Source organism: Euprymna scolopes, chromosome 2, assembly GCF_053919585.1.
Source record: "Euprymna scolopes isolate OS-2025 chromosome 2, ASM5391958v1, whole genome shotgun sequence".
Lineage (NCBI taxonomy): Eukaryota > Metazoa > Mollusca > Cephalopoda > Sepiida > Sepiolidae > Euprymna > Euprymna scolopes.
This window is the reverse complement of record NC_136483.1, coordinates 18,140,675-18,162,846: the sequence shown is the minus strand read 5'-3', so window position 1 is coordinate 18,162,846 and position 22,172 is coordinate 18,140,675.

The window sequence follows — 22,172 nt, the reverse complement described above, 5'->3', positions numbered from 1 at the left end:
GGCCTCAAGTTTTGACAAGCTTCTGGGCTTGACCATTACTCCTGATCTTAAATTGAACACGTATATCAAATCTGTTGCCAAGGCCGCTGGAAAAATGGTGGGATCTTTCTATCGATCCAGTAGATATCTCACTGCTGATGCTATTCTCTACCTATATAAGAGCCAGGTACGTCCAAGGATGGAATAGTGTTGCCACATCTGGGCAGGAGCTGCTAGAAAGGACTTGTCCTGCCTTGATAGAGTTCAAAATAGACTTCGTAGCCTCGTAGGAGATGTCCTTTTCTCCTTGCAACCTCTATCTCACAGAAGAGATGTTGCGAGTTTGTCTCTGATGTATCGTTCTTTCATGGAAAGTGTTCAACTGAGCTTCAATCTATGGTCCCCCCTCGCCAAACTTTCACAAGAAACACTCGTCTAGCTGTAAACACTATCAATAATTTCCCCCACTCTTTATCTGTGCCTAAACCTAAACGTAGATTCCATGAACAAAGCTTCTTTCTTAGAACTGCACGCCTGTGGAATTGTCTTCCGTTTTCCTGCTTTCCGGCTGACTACAATATGGTTGTGTTCAAGTCTAAAGTAAATAAGTTCTTGATGAGCCGTTCCATATAAGTTATTAAATTTACCAAATTTTCATTACTAATGATTACTATATTGACCAATTTCTACTGTACACTCTTTAACCCTTATCCTTGAGTGGCCTCTGGGCCTTGATAATGTGGTGATGCCTTTGTAAATATATATATATATATATATATATATATATAAATGAGATTATAGCAGTTAAAAAACACTTTTAAAACACACACACACCTTTTTCAAAGTGATCAGAAATCGTATAAAAGTAAAAAGGGTAAATTTTTACTTACTTTCCAACTTAATCACCTTTAACGTGACTTTTACAGTTTTTTTTAAATGGAATTCATTTACCGATACAAAAGAAATGATAAGTAAATAAATCCATAAATAAATATTATAAATGGTTTATTTTAATACTTGCCAGGATGCGGAGGAAAATGAATGAAGGGGGAGGGGAATAAAATAAAAACATTTTGGAAACAGAGTAAGTTTGAAAGAATTGCTTTGCACAGAAAGAAATTAATGAAAAAATAAAATTAAATTTCTTTTCTTTCTTGATTTTTTTTTAGTTTTTTATGAAAAAGGAAGTCAAAATTAAGACTATAAAAAACAATTTTTATTAAGAGCGAACCTCAGTCGTCAGGTCTGTAAAAAAAGACGTGGAATAATAAATGTTTTCTAATACAAATTGTTTTTACTTATGTGTTCATTTGTCTCTTTGAAGTTCGTTTGTTTAATATATCGGTTTGCAATATAATTTTGTCATTCTGTCAGACTCAAATTTTAAATCTATATATCTATAAAAGTGAAAGTGTGTGTGTGTGTGTGTGTGTCTGTGTACATTTCCCTACGAAATAACTCTGTCAATTTTTAGTCTACAGACTCGAAATTTGATATACAGGGTACTGAGATTTGGAAAAATCTATGTGATCGGTTTTTAGCCAGAAATTTGGCGATTAAGACGTCAAAGTTCAACGATTTGAGCTTTGAGAACTCTACCAAACTTCTCCGACAATTTTGGGTCTACACACTTGAAATTTTAGATATAGCTTCCGTGGACATGGATCTAACTTAATAACTTGATTTGAGCCCAAAACAATAAATTTTCAGGGGTCATAATAGGGGTCAAAGTTTAAAAAATTACCCCCATTTTTTTGCTCAGCATACACCTCCAAACACCCGGGCAACGCCGGGCACCCATGCTAGTAGTACATAAAGAAATTAGGCAAAGATTCTTATGTCTCCTATAACAGAAACATCCTAAAATGGGTTCTAATGTTTCTCTACCAGGAGAGATCTACCCTCTTACCTCCTTTATATTTCGTTGATGATGGAGAGCTGTACACACAGACAGAAACACACGAACCCTATTACTTTATAAAAATATAGATAAAAAGAATAAACGCTAATTATCTCCCTTTGATCATTTTATTAGACAAATAAGATTATCTTATTGAAAGTTAATAATATTTTAAAATTTATTTATTTATTGAAATTAATAAATATAGTATAGGTTAAACTTAAATAGATATTTTAATAAGATATACAATAATGATAAATATATAAGATAAACTAATATTAATGATAATAATAATGATGATCCAAATTTTATTGATAAGGATATTAAGTTATAAATTAAAATTCCAAGATAGATTATCAATAAGCAACATTTTTTTTTTATATATAAGACTTATGGTGGTTTATATTTGTTAAATTTAAACCAACGTTTATGACTGCATGAAGATAAAGCTCATCCCTTGAATTAAGGAGGGTGGGTTTATTTTGGTATTGTCATATTTTAAAATCTTAAGGGCCTCATACGTACAAAGTGCACAGAATCTATATATCCTTTATATGATCCTATTATTTCCCATTTCAAATTGAAGGAAATATTCTTATCTGAGTTGTCAAATATGTTTAGATATAGTGGTTTGGTTTAAAAAAAAAATTGTGTTTGGAAATATAGCGGTGATAGATTAAGTAAATAAAATGACACAAGATTACGAAAGAAAAAAAAATTCTTTCGTAATCTCGTGTCATTTTATTTACTTAATCTATCACCATTATATTTCCAAACACAATTTTTTTTTTAATCTCTACGATATTTTAACTTTTAGACGTAATCCACTACACTAGTTTACTATAATTTATTTTTTCTCTCATAAAATGTATATATATGTATATATGATATCTAATTTATATAAGGAAACACGTTGCTTTCCCCCATCATTATATATAGCCCCAATCCCCCGACTCTCTCGTCAATGACCATCCCTCTTGAAGAAGCCCGCATAAATCGGGCGAAACGTTGAGTATCCAGGTCCTTCCACCTCCATTTTATTTCATATATATATATATATATATATATATATATATATATATATATATATATATATATATATATATATATATATATATATATATATATATATAAAAGCTCTATCTCCTATTTGGAGCTTTTACATCTGGTTGAGATTACTTTATAAATATTAATTCGTCAATATTTATAATTTACTTTAGTTTTGCCATCTTGGATCATTTTGGTAAACTTAACTGTAATTCTAATTTATATATATATATATATATATATATATATATATATATATATATATATATATATATATATATATATATATAGAGAGAGAGAGAGAGAGAGAGAGAGAGAGAGAGAGAGAGAGACTTTGAAGTTTTTTAACCTTTAAAACTATATAAAAACTGATTCAATTTTATATTTTATTATCATTCGTTGGAAAAATATTTAGCCAGTTAGTCATAAAATCGCTGTATCACCTTACTTTCTCGAATTCACAATAGTCCTAATGTTATTTCAGGGGTCATCAAGTGTTTACCATGAAACATATATAATGGTTATTAGATATAATTAACATATATTTTTGTAAGGTATTTTTCCTGTCTATTTTTTTCTTTTCCTATAAAGTACACGTTGAAATATTCTTTGATATTGTGATTGAGTTGTTTGAAAAAACATTTTAATTGGCCGAAATTTTCAATCAACTCTTCAAGTCACTCATTTCCTACTTAGGTTTTTTTCTAATATTTTCAGTTTTATTCGTATATGTTGCTTGATGCCGCCCCCCCCCCTATTTTATACGATGTTCATCTCAATTCCTCTCTACCTGTCCTTGTTCATTAACATTCGAGGTAATAAAAACTAACTACAAAACAATTAAATAATAGAGCATATCACCGAAAATATTAATATTTTTTAACACAAAGTTAGAGAGAAAAAGAAAAGGAAAAAGAGCGGGAAAACGAACAGAAAGAGACTAATTTCCGATATTGCCTTTTTATTTATTTATCTTTTATATTAACTAGATTTAAAAACTTATTTTACTTATTCAAACAATCTAATAGGCGCTCACGGTGACCCAAAGTATCGCATATTCATGATTATATATATATATATATATGCATATATATTTTTGATTCATCCAGCCTTGACAGACGTGTTTTTAAATATTCTCTCCAGTACTTTTCTTTTAATGATTTGGAATTCATTCCATTTGCGCTTTTTTCCAAGGAACTCTGCCTTTTGGATAATTTTGGACCATTTGGAATTCACCCATTGGATTGAAATTTTAAATTCGACCGTTTTGGATTTTACCATTTTTGGATTTTTACCTTTCACCGGACTGTCCATTCATGTGAAATCTTTTTATCATTTTTCTTTTGCCTCCTGTTCCCCTTACCTCACCCTTTTCTTAACCAAGTAAGATCTGTGACTTACTTGTAGTTTCATTAAATACTTTTATATGCAAAATCCGATCCTGCATTTTGCTAATTCCTACCCTCTGATGAGAAGTAGAGTATTTCTTCGAAACTCCGCGGATTAAGGACTATCCACTTATCTTGTGTTTCCTTTCTTAAAATTAAATATGTTTTTAACTCTTTTTCAAGATGTCTTTTAACATGTTTTATTAATCATTTGTTCATATATATATATATATATATATATATATATATATATATATATATATATATATATATATATACTTTCTATTTGTTTTTAATAATAATAGTAATAATATGTCACTTGTTATATATATATATACATATATATATATAGAGAGAGAGAGAGAGGGCGGCAGTACTAGGGGTCTATCTTCAAAAAACATTTGCACCTAGCTTAATCTCTTCATTAGGATGATAATAGATAGAGAAAAAAAGAATGTTTGAAAAAAAGTCATTTTTGGCATGTGGGGGGCTTTTTTTATGATATTGCCCCCCCCCCCGGGGGCCCAAAATCACCATTTGCAGCAAAAAATTTACATTATGCAAAATTGCATGCACCTAAACGTCCTAAATGGATACAAATTGGTATAGATAGTTGAGACTGATGATTTCTAGCCATTTTTGAGGCATTTTTGGGTTTATAGGATGAAAAGAAGGGCCAAAATGAGCCGAAATTTGCTCAAAATTACCCGAAATCTTAAAAAATCAGCTATTTGGCTACTATGTTACTCCTAAAACGTCCGAAATGACTATGAATGGACTTAGTTGGCTAAAACTTACATTACCCCATAATTTCTAGCCATTTTTGAGGCATTTTTTGGTTCCTAGGATAAAAAGAAGGGCCAAAATGAGCCAAAATTTGCCCAAAATTACCCGAAACTTAAAAATCGGCTATTTGGCTACTATGTTACTCCTAAAACATTCCAAATAACTATGAGTGGACTTAGTTGGCTAATATATATATCTAAACAAACATAATATAAAGAATACCCGAAAAGACTGAAACAAAAAATCACAATACTAAAATCCAAGAATCCCAAAAATAAATATCAAAATAAAATGAAAGCACCCCTACCCTTATTTTAGAAGAGCTGGTTCTACCCCTCCCCCTCCTCACACATCTCACACATACACATTAGTAACGACCTTGGATCACAGTTACCTTCCTAGGGAAGCAAATAACCTCATAATACTATAAAACAGTACACACATTCTCAAACCAATAAAAGAAAACACACATACACACGCACACACCCTAAAGAAAAAGAAAAAAACACAAGCAGAAAGAGAGAGTGAGAGAGAGAAACACAACACAGGAGTGACCACATCCGAGCTCAGCGAAAAATTTAACATTCCAATGAATAGTAGACACTTACACGCTTCCACCTCTTGGAAACACTTCAAATGAACTATGAAAATGCTATTTTTACATCTCCAACACATTTGAAAATAATTTCTGACGAGGACGCTTCACAGAACGTCTGGAACGCGTTAAAAACGATTTCAATGATTTAAAAACATTATTACAATTATCTAAACATAATTCTCAATGAAAAACCAAGACACGGAATAATAAAATAATGTTAAAAAATACACATTGTTGGTGACTACCCCCTTATTTATATATATATATATATATATATATATATATATATATATATATATATATATAAGATTTTTAAAAATCTAACACTTTTGCCCAGTCTCATTATAAATTTATTTCAATCCTTTACGGGCCTTTTCAAATGAGATGAGCTAAACAGGTTCGTAGCTAACTGAAAAAAGCGAGAAGGTTACAGCCGTTGTATGTATTTATTAAAAGAAGCGGGGGATTAAGTGAAATTTTACCTATAAGTATTAGATATCAATTATTAATTATTTCCCATGTTTACGTTCCATTTTAAATGGTTTTTAGGGGGAGGGGGATAATATGCTTACAACATCTCAATTTAAATATCCAACTGCATTAGATCTACGTTAAATTTGATCACCAATTAAGTTAGAATCCCTTCATTTCAATTTCATAAGCGTAAGTCTTATACTGAAAAATTTTAAGGGATTTCGATTAAAATTGGAATATGCATTCTAAACATAAGGTTTAGTATCATTATACTTTGATGCCAATATTTGTCGAGGGTATAAAAGTTGTGCCAACTGTTCTGTGTGATTATTTTTTTAAAAGTTGAAATGAGATTATTGATCAAGATAATTGTGTGGCCACAATACATAGTTCAACTAAAGCCGAGTTCAAGAGTGTATATATATCCATTGCTTTTGCTGTTATTGTTTATGTCACGCGGAGATGACGCAACAAGAAAACGAAACATCTAAAATTATATACCTATTTCTTTTTAGTTTAGTTTTATTCAATTTTTATTCAATTCTTCTCAGCTTGGTATTTTTATTATTATTGAACAATAAAACGGCGCACCTGGGGTAAATACCAACTTCCATCTTTTGTGTAGATTTATTTATTGATTTTATTATGATTTATTTATATTATTTAAATGTTTTCAACTGTTATCACAAAGATGTCTGTGGGCGGTAACATTCTATAACCGGGTGCGATCCTTATACGTGTCATGGTGAAATACTAAAAAATCCCCGTGGGGTTGTTGATCAGCTATGCTACTGCTTAGCCGGGGGATTTCTTCCCTAGACACCAAAGCTAACAGTTTCTGGTTTATTTCTGAAAAAGCATTTTACCTTGTTGACTGTGGTATGTTGCTAGTTCTAAACTGGGACGGTTGACCTCCTAGCCAATGCTAGGAGGTCAACCTTTCCAGTATTTACCTTCTTTCTTTAAGTAGGGGTTAGTTTATTACAGATCACCTGACCCGCCTCTATCAGAGAATGCCGACAAGACTGCCCATGCACTTTTGCAGGCCAGAGTGCTTCATCTCTCGGGCGCTGGCTCTTTAATCCCAATTTCTGACTTTTTTATCACATCTTCTCGCCGTGGGCGGGGGGGGGGGAGATGAATACGAAGCTCATGCCACTGTTTATCTATGATATTATTTTTGTTTCTTGTTGTTTTTTGTTGCTGGTTCTTTGCTTACCCACGCAATGTCTGTTCTGTTAGTCATTGTGTAGCAACCACTATGCCTGACCGGAATAAAAGTCAAACCAGAATAAATGCGCAGCCAGAACATTTCACAGCGATCACCGCTTTGATACGCCAACGCGTGTGAAGAACGCGTAGGAACATGATGATGTGATGCGACCACTGCACACATAAAAAAAAGGAATTATGTTACGCCTCCTCACTTATGAATACAGTAAACAGGCTGGAACGTTCGAGAAAATCTTTATATAAAGATTTGTCCGCGAAAAGCAAATCAGTTTTCTCTTCAGTTTCTCCAATTCAACACATGTCGAGGAAATTCCGTCCGCAGGAGACGTTAAACCCCCGTCATGATTTTATGCGCAACAGTCATGAACTTTAATACCCAGCGTGAAAATCTACCACATCGAGTGAGTATTTAAATCTCCTTTTAAACAATCTTATTTCGATCTCCTATTCTTATGATATGAACGCATGCACACGTATCTGCTTATACGATTTATGGACTATTCTTCTCCAAGATAGTCACATGGACTTGAAGCATGCATGCTATCATAAAAAATTAGTAATTTCAAGCCTTGTGCTATTCTCACAAAATCCTCACTTCATTAATCCTTCATTATGAACATTCAACGCAAGAAAACACTTTATACTTTATTTTAATATTCCTCACGCACGAGCCAAATGTTCATTATTTTATATAAATTCACGGCGATACTACAATTGGTGACTCCGCCGTGAATTCGGAATCTGATGAACGCTCAGACAGAATACGGATTGCTCATTTCAAATAACATCATTAATAAAATAACGATGGCGAGCATTTTATTAATTTAATAAATCATAAAACCTGCAGTATACGGACAGTGATCGAGGAATTACCGGAAGACAGTGGCGGACTAGAACATCCACGTGGCACACAATGGAGAACGACACTGTGTCATCAAATTCGATTGATGTGAATAGGCGGCACCCAAAACCTTGGTGCTCTCCACAAACTAATCATGGTTCTCATAAAATTTCTTATAAGTTTTGTAAAAAGAAAAAAAAAAAATCTTTCTTTTCCAGTCATCAAATTTTAACTTCAGTACAATGGTGATACACACATCCATGGATCTCCTTACAAACTAGCGACACTGGTCTCAATAAAGTAGCAATTTATGCCAATAACCGCTCAAAAATTGAAAATTAAACAAAACATGGGTTTCCCTACAAATCGAACTCTGACTACAGTAAATTAGCGCCACACATGACGGATTAGCGGTCCTGTAGTCAGCACATCGGACAATTCACCCACCAACGGGATTTTACCTACATCGCAGCCAGCAGTGATTATCAACGACTGTTTAATGCCAAATTTCCCATGAAATTCGCGATACAATGGAGACAGATGCTTTCATATCACACAGGCCATATTGGAGATACCACCATCTTTGACACATGCAGAACGATAACGCGCTCCCTGGACCAACCATGCTCGACACCTTCAGAATTAACTCATTACAAACACCTTGGATTCTTAAGCAATCTCGGTACATTTTCACACATGTATATTGATGCTATTCAAGCCATTAATAACACCAGTACAGACCCACTTGTACTTGGCAGTGCAGACTCACTTGCACCCATCACTTTTAACCGTGCAAACTCACCTGCACCCATCACTCTTGAACTCTACAGACACACTTACAGACTAAGAACACAAACAAACTTGCAGACTCACTTGCACCCATCACTTTTAACTGTGCAGACTCACCTGCACCCATCACTCTTGAACTCTACAAACACACTTACAGACTAAGAACAAAAAAAAACCAGAGAAATGACGAGGAATTCTGCTTATCTACCGCTCAATTCTTCGCTATTCTCTAAACGGATACGGACATCCATAATGTACCACTCAAACACAGATGGCTCATTTCCTTTGAAATTGCACCATTTATCTCACCAGGCAACCATGCAACACAAAACTTGATGACGTCACTTTTCTTTTGGACTGCCATCAACCAAGATATGCCCTTCAAACAGGGTCAGCCGAGCTATGCCTAACGATACCGTGCTACCTAGTGCTATAACTTCCATCAAATCCGGCAGACATATAAAGCATCCACTCGAATTTGCTACCTACTCCCAGTGAAATACTTGCAGTATTTTTATTCTTTCTCCTTAGATCGACTTCTCGTCTAGGATGTTGTGATGTGCCCACCGCTCACATAAAACAAAAGGAATTATGTTACGCTCATTCACGTATGAATACAGTAAACAGGCTGGAACGTTTGAGGAAGCCTGTATATAAAGATTTGACTACGAAAAGCAAATCAGTTTTCTCTTCAATTTCACAATTTCAACATATGTTCGAGTAAACTCCATTTGCATTAAAACCCCTGCCATGATTTTACGTGTGACAGGCATGAACTTTAATACCCAGCATGAAAATTTATCACATCAAGCGAGGATTTAAACCTCGTTTTAAACAATCTAATTTCGAACTTCTGTTATGGTACGAACACACTCATGTATTCACTTATATGGATTTACAGACTGTTTTTCTCAAAAATAGCCAAAATGGACCTTAATCTCTCATGCGGCACTCTTATCATAAAAAATCAGTAATTTCAAGCCTCATGTTATTCTCACAAAATCCTCACTTCATTAATCCTTCATTATGAACATTCAACACAAGAAAACACTTATGTTGGAACAATTTAAACTAATATTCCTAACACGTAAATAAATGTTGTTTATTTCATATTAATACTGAGATTTTGTGTTCTTTGTCGAGTGCTATTATTTTCCAGATGTTATTTTTATTTCTTAATGTAAGGATGTGGATTGGGGAATTCTTTCTATTAATCAAAAATTTATCTTTAATGGTCCCGTGAATACACTTCCATAATTGCTGACTCCCTACTTCCATAAAAATAGCAACACGCAACATCGGTCCTATAAATCGATAAATCCCGATTATGGATTGGTTACCCTACCGATCACCATATCTTACAGTTGTTAAGAAATATGTTATAAACATTCTCATTAGGAGGAACAATTATAAGAAGAAAATTTTTTGTTTGTTTATTAAATATTTACCCTTGTATGAACCCGAAATAATTTCTCGTTACCAATTCATTCATACATTATTTGTGAGACTGTTATACGCTGCCCCGATACTGGATATTAGCGTAAACTCGTCCGTCATTCTTTTCTTGCCCTCTGTCATTCCAAGTTCTTTTTTTTCTTTATCGTTTCTCTTTATGTTACAATTGTGTCAAACACATTCTTCATATTAATTCTGGTTCGTTTTTTGCGAATATTAATTGTTTATTTTCAATGTTCCATTGTCCGCTATCTTACATCATAACTCACATCCTAACACAGAGTTGTATTGCTAAAACGCTTAAGCAAACTACACTTTACTCTTTTTCTACTTCCAACAATGTGTATTGCCACTTGGATGTAAGGGGCTACTATTTGGGATCATGTCTAGCAGAATAGTAGAGGAGTTGAGTAGCGAGATGTTTGTGCCTCTAGAAACCGTAAAGTGGTGGGATTTTGCTCCTTGTTAGGTTGGTTAAGAGTATGTACATTGAGGGGACACAAGTTCTATGAGTTCATCAGAGCACGTTCCATTAAAGTACTTGCAAAACAGGCACAGGAATGCGACATTGCCGCAATGGGACACATGTGGTAACAATATTCCATGGACGAATAATGACTTTGTACAGGTATAGGATACTCTCAAGTGTGAGTAATTTTTAGCACGGTAGAGGGAGCACACATTCTTTGCAGCAGCCTTGGCAATATCTCCAAAGTATTTGTATTTATGTTAAAATTTGTACTATCAGATAAAAGGAACTTTTTCTGTGTGTCTGTGAGTTCGTTCCATATGGACTCTAAAACGGCTAGGCCGTTTTTTTTTTTAATTTCATATAAATGTACCTTATGTGTCTGGGAATATTTTTAGATAGGTTTTGTAACAATAATTATCGAAAATCAATAATTGAAAATAAAAAACCTTACCACTTTTACACAGTACATTTGATAAGTTTTATCACCGCACAAACAAATGTGTCTGGCGTATGAAATCAACAGTAGTTTTTTTTATATGACAGAGACACGTTCGAAATTAATGTTTCGATTTAAAATTGAATCATTATACTTTATTTTGACATGTTAAACTAATTCAAGCCATTATCACCACACAAGTAGAAAGGTCTGGCATATAAAATCAACAGTGGGTTCTTTGATATGACATCAAGTGAATGTTCGAAATGAATGTTTCTGTTTAGAGCACAATTGAAGCATGATAATGGACTTTTGCATTTTAAACTTTGATTCTAGCCATTGTATATAAAATTAATTTTATAAAATCAGCAGTAGATTCTCTACAGTGCAATGTATTATGGACTAAGTCAGTTTGGAGAGAAATATGAAGCTTCCCCCCACCGCACCGTGATGAGTCCCTAAATAGAGATTGAAAAATAGACGATTTCACCGATTTCAATGACAATGAAAATATGAGAGTGTAAAACATTAGTTGATCATCATTCAATCCCGAGCAACGTCGGATCTCCCTGGTAATTTAATGCATATTAATTCTTTCGACTTAGTTTTTTTTAATGTTTTTGAGTCTTTGTCAGTGATTTGTACTACATTATCCGGCTACCCATCTATACTGCTATAATTCTGGGAATTTTGAAATGAACCTTTTTCATTGTTTTCCTTTTGTTCTTTCACCTGAAATTGAACTCACGCTCTATTAATTGAATATATATTAATAGAATATTTATTAATAGAATATCTACTAATCAAGGTGCTGTGACGTTCCTGTCCCAGGCGCCACCAAGTGACCCGACGATCACCGGCATCTAGACTCTGAGGTATTTTTAGAATTTCAGCATGGCAACGAAACACCGTTCAATCAAATCAATCCTTCGTTTTAGGTGTACAGGAGTGCATGCGTAGGCGGATGCCATGTGTGAAAGATTGAAGGCAGGGTTGCCAGGTTGACTTTTTAAAGTCAAACTTGCGAAATTTTGCCTTTTTTAAAGAAGTTTGGCCTTCAAAATTTCTGTTTAGCTTTTTTTCAAATTTGGCTTCAAATTTGGCCTTTTTCTGACCATTTTATATAAATACTTATTTTAAATTACTTAATTATGATTTTTTTTTCTTTAATAATTACTATTAAAGAAAAAAAAATCATAATTAAGTAATTTAAAAAGTAGTTTGCATGTCAAAACTTTTAGATTTTTTAAAAAATTTTGGCTACCCCCCCTCTTCTGATTCATGGATTTGCATGAGAAAAACAACCTTGGAATCAACATCTGCTAATAGTTACGATTATGAATATCTCCAGTATCAAATAATCCTTATACACTGTGAAATTTACTTTATGTATGAAAACCAAATCGGGAAGATATAACATATGAGAAATATTTGGAATCAAGTTTCCCCTTGCTGTTATTTCAGATCATTTGAAACCATAGTAGCAAGTTTTAGTCTCCCCTCCATCAAGGCTGGAAGTTTTGAGGAAATATCAAATAATTTGTATTTCATATGCAAAACTAGGAAAACAAATGACTATGATTGAAGTATTGGTAAAGGTGCAGTAAAGGTTTCCACCCTCAAAAAATCCTTTAGAATTACCACTATTATAGGTTTTCGAGGGTGCCGAAAACGAAAATAGCAATAAAAATCCCAGAAAACGAGTAGTTTCCAAGATATGAAGAAATTGTAAAGTGGGGGATCACTTTTCTATATTAATTTACCGTAAAATGAATATCCACTTTATAGCCAAGGTGGCCATAACGTGGGTGCACATTTTATGTTAAATTAATATAGAAAAGTGATCCCCCATTTCTTGAAAAAGTAATTTGCGACCTTAAGGGCAAATTTCACATAGTCCACTACACAATTCAGATCATTGACTTTCCAACGAGCCTTCATTTATTAAATTCTGATCATTAGTTGCCGAGATTTCGAACTTCGAAGGTTGTCCCAAAAAGTGGTACATCTATATATGGTATGATTAAAATTTTATGACAATGGGTTAAAAAGAACCTATATTTTCAAACCAATAAAATATGCCCAAATTAGCATGGATTTATGTATATTCTTCTTGGTTACTTGGTTGATTTTTATAAAAACAAAATAAAACAAAAAATGATTTTGACTCCTTTCATTTGCTTCTGCTGTTGATAAGCATGCTTCTTACTAACCTGCCACTAATACTTCCACTGACTACTCAGGGAATATAAGATCATTGGCCTATACACAGCTCGGTATCATATGGATATTTCCCCGTATAGGTTTGATGGGATAGAGATGGATGGCACATTTTCGCTGATAGATTGTATATATATCCGCGTCTGTGAAGATTTCTGAGAGAAGATGTAATAGTATTTATATAACGTATACAGTATATAGTATTTATATAAGCAACCAGATGTTCAGTAACAATACTCCTACTCATAAATGGAAATGTCTTTTCAATTATTAAATCATTATTAAATCATTAAATCATTTAAATCATTTCTTTCTGACAGGTTCATAAGAGATGGGCAAAAATCAGAAGCTCACAGTATTAATGCTGGAGTCCCTCAGGGGTTCATCCTAGGTCCAACTCTCTTCCTGATCTATATTAATGATCTTCCAAATCACATCCTTACATCATTCGTAGACATCTATGCTGATGACACTACTATCTATGGTAGCATATCTAAGACCGTAAACGACCAAGTTCTCTCTGATTCTCTTTCCTCTGATCTTGAGCACGTGGTACAATGGGGAAATGAGTGGCTGGTTACTTTTAATGCATCTAAAACCAAGCTTCTCTCTTTACATCATCAACGTTCTGATCCCCATCTGGCATGAATTGAAATGAATGGCTCTCGTCTTGACGAGGCCTCAAGTTTTGACAAGCTTCTGGGCTTGACCTTTACTCCTGATCTTAAATGGAACAGGTACATCAAATCTGTTGCCAAGGCCACTGGAAAAATGGTGGGATCCTTCTATCGATCCAGTAGATATCTCACTGCTGATGCAATTCTCTATCTATATAAGAGCCAGGTACATCCAAGGATGGAATACTGTTGCGACATCTGGGCAGGAGCTGCTAGAAAGGACTTGTCCTGCCTTGATGGAGTTCAAAATAGACTTCGTAGCCTCGTAGGAGATATCCTATTCTCTTCCCTGCAACCTCTATCTCACAGAAGAGATGTTGCGAGTTTGTCTCTGATGTATCGTTATTTTCATGGAAAGTGTTCAACTGAGCTTCAGTCTATGGTCCCCCCTCGCTAAACTTTCACAAGAAACACTCGTCTAGCTAAAAACACTATCAATAATTCCCCCCACTCGTTATCTGTGCCTAAACCTAAACGGAGATTCCATGAACAAAACTTCTTTCTTAGAACTGCACGCCTGTGGAATTGTCTTCCGTTTTCCTGCTTTCCAGCTGACTACAATATGGTTGTCTTCAAGTCTAACGTAAACATGTTCCTGATGAGTTGTTCCACCTGTTAACAAATTTACCGAATTTCCATTACTAACGATTACTATATTGTCCAATTTCTACTGTACACTCTTTAACCCTTATCCTCTAGTGGCCTTGATAAGTGGTGACGCCTATGTAAAAAAAAAAAAAAAATACCGTTAAAAATTATTTTAAGCGATTTTAATTTTGAATTGACATTATTACATTAAATAGTAAAAATTATGTTTGGTAGTATTCATTTCATTCATTTGCCTTCGTACATACGTTGAAAATTTGGGCCATGGGATCAGCAATTATTTACTCAAAATCACTACAACTTTCTGTGGCTGTAAACGCATATGACGTCACATGGCTGAAAGAAGGAGAGGGATGATAGGTCAGTTCGTTTAGAAGCTTTGGAACAGATAGCGCATGAAAGGACTTAATATCGATATAAATTACCGAGCTAAGACGCCAAATATCCTTAACTCAAAATCTCCTTTGTCGCCGACAGAAGAACATGTGGCATTAATATCTTAATAAATGGTTTTTTCTTCAAACTCAGAATATTATTTGCTTGATGCTGTTATATTAATTCCAGACGCTTACTTCACGGGAGGAGAGGCTGTCACAAGGTGTGATATAATTGTGCTGTTATAATTTGTGATTTACATTGATAACAAATCTATATTTTATTTGATTGTAGCTAAAGAGATACTGGAATTCATCTCGGAGTGGGGGGGGGTATATGCACTAATTTTATCAATCAGATTATAACAACGCAAAATGTTTGAATGACATAAATAAAATAAAGTACGTCATTTCACCGTCGACTGAGATTTCTACCCAAAAGCTGCAGAGACGCTTCAACAACGATTCATGCCAATTCTTGATGCATGTTTTCGGAAAATATGCAGTTGTTTCGTTCGTTTTTCAAAATCTTTACATTTTATCCGGTTCGACAGCTTCTTCTAACGTTGTCGTTCGTACGAAAAGTTAGAAAGATTTTAACTCTCCCACTGTTAAACAAAATCTTAGTGCTGATATAAACACTGCCAAGTAATCTCATTTTAATAATTAAAAAATATATACGACACCCAGCCGCCCCCCCTTATATATATATATAAGTGAAAGTGTATGTGTGTGTCTGTGTGTCTGTGTAAATTTCCCTACGCAATAACCCTGTCAATTTTAAGCCTACAGATTCGAAATTTGATATATAGGGTACTGAGATTTGAGAAAATCGATGTGATTGGTTTTCGGACAGAAATTTGGCGATTAAGGGGTCAAAGTTCAATGATTTGACCTTTGAGAACTCTACCAAACTCCTCCTATAATTTTGGGTTTAAACACGTGAAATTTTAGATATAGGTTCCTTGGACATGGATCTAACTTAATACCTTTATTTGGGCCGTAAATAATAAATTTTAAGGGGTCATAATGGGGTCAAAGTTTAAAAAATTGACTTTTTTTTTTTGTTTTGCTCAGCATACACCTCAAAACACCCGGGCAACGCCGGGCACCCATGCTATATATATATATATATATATATATATATATATATATATATTAGAATCCATCACATGATTTTTATTTTAGAAAAAGTAGGTGATGTCCTTTTCTCTTTGCCACAACTTGTTTCCCACACAAGAGGCGTTGCCAGCCTGTCTCTGCTCTACCCTTATTTTCATAGCAAATGCTCGACTGAACTCCAATCTATTGTCCCCCCTTGTCAAACTTTCACAAAAAAACACTCAACTGGCTACAACCACTATATATGATTTCCTCACTCTCTATTTGTGCTTGGATCTAAACACAGATTCCATGAACAAAGCTTCTTTCCCAGAACTCCCCGCCTGTGAAACACTATTCCGCTGTCCTGGTTCCCAGTTGAATACAACATGGTAGCCTTCAAATTCAATGTAAACAAGTTCTTGTTGAGCTGTTCCCATAAATAATCAAATTCTAACCAATCTACACCATTATCGATTACTACACTATCATCTTAACCCTTATCCTCGAGTGGCCGTCGGGCTTTGATAAGTGGTTACGCCCAAATAAAAAAATATCTAAAATTAAAGTGGCTTAAGAAGAAGATGAAATATAGGGAACATTGCTTAATTTGTGTCTAGTGACGATAGATATAATTTAATGCAAATCTGAAATATTTCAATTTTCAAATGAGAAGTTATACCTATATTTTGTTCTAAAAGATCTAAAATACTTCAAAGAAACTGAAATTTGGAGAATATTTATTAACAGATGTCTAATACGTATTGTTAAAATTCCACAAAAACAGAGGTATCTGAATTTTCATAGAACATAAACTAAATGGACGACACTTACGTCTAAGCACCATGTTTCCAAATTCATGATGGTCGATTCATTAAGGTAGGAGTCTCTTTTCACCGACCTTGAACACGTGATACATTGGGGCAAATAGTGGATGGTTAATTTTAATGCAATTAAAACCAAGCTTCTATCTTTTCACCATAAATGTTCTGATCCCCACTTGGACCCAATCGATATGAACGGCTTTTGTCTCAAAGAAGCTCCCTACTTTGACAAGCTTCTGGGTCAGACCCTCATTCTTGACCTGAAATGAATAACTTACATTTAATCTGCTGCCAAGGTTGCTGGAAAAATGGTTGCATCATTCTACCATTCCAGAAGGTGTCTCACTCCTGACGCAATCCTCTGGTTGTATGAGAGTCAAATCTGTCCTAAAATAGATACTGCTGCCACATCTTGACAGATTTCAAAACCGGTTTCCAACCCTAATAAGTAATACCTTTTTCTCCTCTCTGCAACCTCTTTCCATAAGAGAGACATTGCGAACCTGTCTCTCTTCTATCATTATTTTCATGGCAAGTGTTTGTCCTGGCTTCAATCTATGATACACCCGGCTAAACTTCCACAAAAAAACACTCGTCTACCTACAACCGGTATCAATAATTTCCCCCGCGCCTCATCTATGCCTAAATCTAAATGCAAATTCCATGCTAGAACTGCCCACCCGTGGAACTCTGTTCTGCTGACCTGCTTTCCATAATAAGAATTCTACTTAATTTTCAACACTAACGAAGTAAAAATTGTATAAACATCAGAAAAACCCTACGTGAATTAATCTTGGTTTTGACGATGTTAATCATTTCATCAGAGGTTAAACGTTTGGACAAGATAATTAAACATTGTTGAAACGTAGATTAATCCGTATAGTGCTTTATGATGTTTATATAATTTCACTTATAAAAGCTCTAAATATAAATTGAGCACTTTTGAAAAATATTGGGGTTTTAGTTTAATTGGGTTAAATACATACATAGCTATCTATCTATCTATCTCTCTCTCTCTCTCTCTCTCTCTCTCTCTATATATATATATATATATATATATATATATATATATATATATACACACACACACACACACACACACACACACACACACATATATATGCAGCATTAATCTGTTCCTTGGGATTTGGATCGTACGGTGAAATCGCCCTATGGCGGGGCCTAAGCAAAATTTTTGCAGTAACAAAATACAGTACAGTATATAATACACATGTTTTTTTTTTATTCAATTTTCACCCCAAACAAGGCACAGTGCCACTTTGAAGCAGGGGGCTACTATCAGGGACTTAATTAGCAGGGCCATTATGAAGGGAGATGAGTAGAAAGATGTTTGTTAACATTACACTTGAACTTCTGCATATCAGTACAGTTGGGAAAGCAGAATCCCGGAAGGGAGTTCCAAAGACCTGCAGTTCTGGGGAAGAAACTATTGGAGTAAAAGGCTTTCTTGTACCTAGGGATCTCTACTGTAAAGGGATGAGACTTAGTAGCTTGTCGGGTTTGTCGGGGGTAGTTACGTCGGGGAGGTACAAGTGTTTGCAGTTCGTCAGAGCATTCACCATTAAAGTATTTGTAGAACAGGCAGAGGGATGCAACATCTCATCGATGGGACAGAGGCTGAAGCCTAGATGACAGTTCAGGACCTATCAGGTTGGCGACTCTCTTTTGAACCCTGTCCAGGAGCGAGAGACAAGCAGCAGATGCACCAGCCCAGATGTGACAACAGTACTCCATACATGGGCGAATGGTGGCCTTATAGGCGTAAGTAGTTTTCTAGCACGGTAGAAGGAGCCAACCTTCCTTGCAGCAGCCTTGGCAATGCTCTCAATGTATCTATTCCAGTTTATATTCCCTGTAAACGTTAGGCCGAGGAGTTTAAAAGAAGTACTTTCAGGCAATGTGTTCTTGGCCATTGCTATTGGTGGTAGAGAAGGTTTCTTGTAGTTATTGAAGGAAACAAGCTTAGTCTTAGCAGCATTGAATGTGAGCATCCATTTTTGTCCCCATTCCACTACAGATTGGAGGTCATCCTCTAGTGTTTCTGCCATTTCCTTGAATATGTGTTCATTTGTTTTCTCCTCATATCTGTCATAGAGAATGGTGTCATCGGCAAATATACCCATTTCCGAAACAATTTTATCAGGGAGGTCATTTATGAATATCAGGAATAATAGAGGTCCAAGGATAGACCCCTGAGGTACTCCCGCATTTATGTCATATTGTTTAGATATACGACCGTCGAGGACAACTTGGATTTTTCTCTTACTTAAGAAGGATTTAATTACATTATGAATTCTTCCAGTGATTCCATATGATCTAATTTTCCTTAGAAGACCATCGTGCCATACCCTGTCAAACGCCTTAGATATATCAAGGGCTACCGCTCTACCCTCCTCTGTTTTGTCCAATGAACGGTATATACGTTCAGAAACTACAGTTAAGATATCTGCTGTTGAACGGGCTTGCCTGAATCCATATATAATGTATATAATCAAATAACATTATAAATACCAAAAAGCGGGGCAAATACGGTAACCAGGAGCCAGAAAAATATCTCGTATTCCACATTGTAATCTTGAAAAAAAAAAACAAAAAACAACAAAAAAAAAACAACAACAACAACAAAGTATCCCGGGGTCACCGTATAGGCACCCCTGGATACGTTTTTTTTAATATATATATATATATATATATATATATATATATATATATATATATATATATATATATATATATTAAAAAATAGTAAATTTAAAGCGGTTTCACATGGACCTTGAGACATGGGAGGACGTGGCTGGGAGCAGGTTGGCATGGAGGAGCGCTGTCCACGAAGGTGCTGCGCTTTATAGCAGTGACCTAAATCAAGCTGCTGAGGATAAACGCAAGCACAGAAGGGACAGATTATCAACCAGACACACCCAACCCCACCCCACCCCACCACCACTACCTTTATCTGCCCAAATTGCACAAGAAAAATTGGGTCTAGGATTGGGCTCTATGCTCACCTGAGGACCCACAGAAGCCACAACGGAGGACAGTCCTACTCGGACACGAGTGACCGCCGATGATGATGATGATGATGATGACGATTATATATATATATATATATATATATATATATATATATATATATATATATATACAGGGTGTCCAAAAAGTCACTGAAAGATTTTGAACTTATTTACTGGATTGGTCACGACACTGGTCATGCTAATATTTCAGAAAAGTGATCGATTAAAACAGAAGTCAGGTGATTTAATAAATTGTTTTTTTCCAGAGAAAAAAAACCAGTCTTCAAAATCTTTAACCTGATATGTTAGTTCTTATTGCGGAACACTCTAAGTTGAAATAAGTTGCTCACTTAAGTTTGCATACGCAGATAATGATGTTATAATCATAAGATAACTTTGGCCGTCAAATGACATTTACGCTTTACATCAATGTTGATTTCAACTGTATTTCTCGCGATTAACGTTGGCCGTGTGGTTTGTTCCTTGTTAGTAGAGTCAGAGATGGCATTGTGGCTGGATTCGAATCTCCCGACCAGCTGTAATCGTAACTCCCTGCACTAATGATTCCTGAAAGGATGAAACACTTGTGTCTGTAAGATATTAAAATGATTATATATATATATAATTTGGGGTTGCTACTTTTCAAAAGTAGGGTAACCAGTGAAATATAACGAGGTTAATACAAGAGTGCTCAATATGTAAAATTTAAGGATAGGGATAAACTCTTCAATAAGAAACATGAAACCTCAATAAATTGCAGACAATACAAATCGCATCTGCTTTCTCACTTGCTAATTACTCCCCAATAATCCCAATTAAATTCGACTCCAACACGACCCACATGCAATATCTGACAATTAAACATCTACACATGCAATATCTGACAATTAAACATCTACACATCCAAATCTCCTCAAGTTCAACATTCACTAAATCCAAAACCACACTCTTCCTGGGAAAAACCACACATAAAAAACACACACACCTAACAAATAAATTTTCTATATACTATGAATACTTAATAGTCCCACCCAATCCACCCATCCACCACAGAATTTATATATGATATATGCATGTTTGTCAAAACCCTGATAAACTTTCCCCCCTCAAATCTCGTTAAAAATATTCACCCGTAACATAAATAATAAACTAATATTCAGCTTAGTGGTATATGTGCTTTGATACTAACAAAAATGGGATAACATCTGGCACAGCTTGAACATAAAAAATTTAAAAAATAAAAAACACAATTATCTAGTAACTGAAAACTTACACTGTAAACATTAACCCTTTTTCTCCCTAAAACCAATGGTCATATTTCCACCAAAGTGAAACGCTCTAATAAAACTCTTTAAAATTGTATACCTCAATCTTGACACATCTTTTATATACCATAATCACTAAATGTGACCGAAATCTAAACTATAAATGATGCACGACCCCATATGATATAGACGTTGAAAGTAAAAAACTCCAGATAATACCTGTATATATCTACCCCGGGTGGTTATGTAACATATCAGCACATGGATACGTGTGTATACATAGTTTTCTACATGCACAAGATCCGTGGGTATTACTGTTCACAAATAATTAATATAACCCCCAGTAAAGTTATATCATTGCTAATTAGTAGCAAATAACTGGGAGGAATTTCTAATCTCCCTTCTTTTAAATAATCATTATTGCTGCGATAAAAAATGACCGCATTTAACCATCATAAGTTTTTATATTCTGAGTTTTGCAATTATTATCATTATGAAAAGTTTTAATAACAAATTTACAAATACACCAATTAATAAACCAGCATTAAACGAACAAATGAAATAGTAATTAATATTAGGGTGGTTTAGTAAAAACCGAGATGGAGAGAAAACAAATCTACCACTATCAAACAAATGATTCCACCTCTCTTTCCCCTTCTCTCTTTCTTCTCTCTT